Below are 3869 nucleotides of genomic sequence, written 5' to 3'. Positions count from 1 at the left end.
CGCTGCGCTTCGGTCGACTTCACAGCTTTCGCGGCCGCGGCCTTCGTGGCCTTTCCCTTCCTGGGCTTCGGAGGCATGGCGGAGGCGGTGGGGGAGATCGACGGCGCTGGTGGTGGCGGCGGCGACGGGGGCGGAGCGCCGCTCTCTTTCGACTTCGGAAGCGGAGGAGGGCGGCGGAGGTTTCTGGGATTGCAACAGCGAAGGACGAAGATGGAGGAAATGCCCCTGTTTCCCCTGCTTATAAAGAGGGACGGGGCGGACGTTTCGGCCTTCCAAATAAACAACCTCCCACGATCTCTCCCACGACGCCGCGTTTGACGCGTGCCGTTCTGGGCGTGCGCGGTGGGAGCGGAGTTAGATTCGGCGTGACCTAGGCCGTGCGTGCCCGTGCACTGTTTTGTGCCTGGCCCAACAGCGCTCGACACCGTGTATGGCCCAGGCCCGGGGGCTCCTGTCGGTGTACTAGAGTAGGGGTACCCTATTACCCCGAACTCGTGCACGGGCAGTTGCAGCGCCCCGCAGCAAGGCTTGCCGGGTGACCGCCAGGACCCTCCGTGGTTCCCTTGAAGACCATTCAAGAGCAAAGTACTCAAACCAAGGACCTGGCAAAAGGAGCTTGCCGGGAAGGCCAACCAAGGCCCCGGCAAGAGGAGCTTGCCGGGAAGGCCACTCAAGGCATACCAAGAAAGCTTGCCGCGACGCGCCCTGCGTCCCGGCAAGATCTGGCGAGCGACAAGCTTCCGGACGCGACAAGACGACAGCCGCGGCAAGGAGCTTGCCGCGGGAAACCCCCACTTCGTGCCCGCGCTCCAGCTCACCTGCTAACGTGTCGCTCTGGGACTCTCCCAAGCACACGTGGCGGGAGGCCGTGCAGCTAGGGGTACGTGGTGGCAAGCAGAGATGAAGAGAAGCCCATCGTGGCAAACGGTGGCGCTCCTAACGGTCACCTTTTGCACTGTTTAGGAGACTCAGACAGGCATTTAATGCCCTTGTCCCCTGCCGTCAGAGTTAGGTAGGGTGCACTGTATCCACAGTAGCGGTAGCTGCACCTACCGCATCCTTTTCCATTTTTACCCATCTTGTCTACGTTGCCCCCTGTCGGTGACCCCTTGAGAGTATAAAAGGAGGCCCAAGCGCAACGTAGAGGAGGTTCGGAAGTTCGGAGGTTCGGCCAGTTCGGCTCATTCAACACCAGGAACGCTCTCACGCTCAGTCTGGCAGCGTCCATCGCTCCTGAGCAAGAATCCAATATACACAAACAAGCAGCAGTAGGGTTTTACGCATCCGTGCGGCCCGAAGCTTGGTAAAATCACCTTGCGTGCACTGCCTTGATCCGCTCTTTGTGCGCTCTCCGCCCCCCACCGAACCAAAAGGGGCCCTGTCCCCATAGGTGTTGGTGGAATCAGCATCGCCCCCGACATCTCTGGCACCAGGTAGGGGGAGTTGAGATCGTGCGAACCCGATCCGGCGTGCACGCAAGCTAAATCTTCATCGTCTTCATCGACATGCCACCGAAGAAGAAGAATTCGGAGGCAGCTGTTCCGTCCGCGTCGCTTCCACCGCCTCCGGAGCAAACAGGTGGTGGAGCGGACGCCGGCGGAGGAATGGGCGTCGACGAGGGTGCCCACAGCGCTGCCAAGTCCAAGGACAAGGCGGCGCAGACCTCGGCGTCCATGTGCGCACCACGTCCCTCTCAAGAGGCGCGGGACCAGCAGCGTCATAGCGTTCGCAGCGCCATACGTCCGCTGACCCAAGATCAAGCTGGTGGTTCGCGTGGCGTTCAAGACCAGCATGCACGCCAGCATGCTGGCCCCAGCGAGGTACGGTCGCCGGGACGGGACGCTACTCCTTCTAACTTGGTTAGGAGTCCGAGCACGCCCCTCTCCTCGCACCGTTCACCTCTGCCGCCCACCACCCCAGCAGAAGCCTTGGCGCGGGCCCAGCTGCTCCTGGACTATCCTCCGACGGCGGACAAGACCGACGAATGGAGGGCCACTATCCAGAGCCTCATCGGCTTCGCCAATGGCGACACTACGCGACGACCAAGCACCTCGCTGCCGCGGCAGGACAGCCGGACGCGAGCCGATGGCAACAAGACTGAGGGAGGTGCGACTTCCATGCACTCTCCACTACGAAGGCCAAAATCGCCGACTCGCCGGGTCCACCCCAACAGCGGCTCCACCGCGTCGTCGGACCCACGAGCTCGTCGCGACCAGCGCCAAGTTCTCCATGAACGACAAAAAGAAGACGCTCGAACCCGCATCGAGCGCCGAAGAGAAGCGCGACGTCAATCCGACAAGCGCGCTGGGCTCTCTGTTGACATGCATGCGCCAGGGGAACCAGGCGATCTGCCGTACGCGGTAGGTTGTCCTGCGTTCACCCGTGAGCTGCGGCAAGTCCAGTGGCCGAACACAAAGAATTTCAAGCCAGACGTGCCGGAGAAGTACGACGGGAAGACGCATCCGTCGGAGTTCCTCAGCATCTACACCATTGCAGTGCAAGCTGCCGGGGGACGAGATGACAAGATCCTTGCCAACTACTTCCCGCTGGTGCTCAAGCCCAATGTCAGATCCTGGCTCATGCACTTGTCGGACAACTCCATATCTTCCTGGGCTGATCTGTGCCATCAGTTTGTCGGCGCCTTTATAGGCAGCCACAAGCCACATGGCCAAGAGAGCGATCTTCATCTGCTCGCCCAGAAGGAAGGAGAGCCACTGCGCAAGTACATTCAGAGATTCAGCCGCGTACAGCACAACATCCCAGACGTCCACCCCGCCGCGATCATTAGCGCGTTCCATCAGAACGTGCGAAACCGAAGGATGAGGGAGGAGATGGCGATGTGTAAAATCAGAGACGTCAGTGAGCTTTATGCCCTGGCTAACAAGTGTGCACGCGCTGAAGAGGGGAGGAGGCTCCCTAGAGAGAGTACATGAGCAGGAGAATCTGACAGTGAGGATGCCGCCCCGGCAAGGAAAGGCCGGCGGCGGAACAACAGAAGGAATAAGGGTAAGGAAGTGCTAGCTGTCGAGCAGACCGGCAACGGAGGTGGCGCCAAGGAAGCTAAGGCTGGTGGCTCCGACAAGGAGGCCCATCCTGTGGCGGCCGCCGACAAGCAGGACAGCTCCGGCAGGCAGTATTGCAAGATTCACCGCACCAAGGGTCACGATCTCCAGAATTGCAAGAAGGTCGAACAGCTTGCTGAGCAGCAGAAAGCTGAATACGAGCGACACGACAAAGAGAAGGCCCAGGAAGGAACCGGTGGATCCGGCAAGAAACGCCCCGGCCGGGGAGGACGCCGCGGCAAGGCCAAACAGCGGCTAGGAGACAGACCTCCCCGCGGCCGCGACAAGGATGAAGATGACAACGATGACGAAGACGTGGATGATGATGAGGCCGATGAGCAGGAATTTCAGAAAGCCACAGAGGTCCTGTGCGTTGACGGTGGCGCCTCTCTGCATACTTCGCACCGCCAGCTCAAACAGTGGATGCGAGAAGTGAATGTAGCAGAGCCATCCATAGAGTCACGCAAGCCCCTGAAATGGTCCAGCACGCCTATCATCTTAGACATTGGGGATCACCCTGATCGCGTAACTGCGGTCGGGTGCTTGCCGATGTTGGTCTGACCAACTATCCGCAACCTCAAGGTCACAAAGATGCTAGTTGACGGCGGGGCCGGCTTGAATCTCATCTCCTCCGCGGTCCTTCACAAACTCCAGATCCCTGACAGCGAGCTTGAAGAGACCGGCACATTCCAAGGAATCAACCCGGGAAGGAGCAAGCCGAAAGGGAAGATCACGCTGCCGGTCACATTTGGCAGCGAGCTGAATTTCAGAACTGAGAGGGTCACATTTGACGTTGCCGATTTTCCA

Source organism: Triticum dicoccoides, chromosome 3B (genome assembly GCF_002162155.2).
Source record: "Triticum dicoccoides isolate Atlit2015 ecotype Zavitan chromosome 3B, WEW_v2.0, whole genome shotgun sequence".
NCBI lineage: Eukaryota > Viridiplantae > Streptophyta > Magnoliopsida > Poales > Poaceae > Triticum > Triticum dicoccoides.
Note: the sequence above shows the minus strand (reverse complement) of the source record.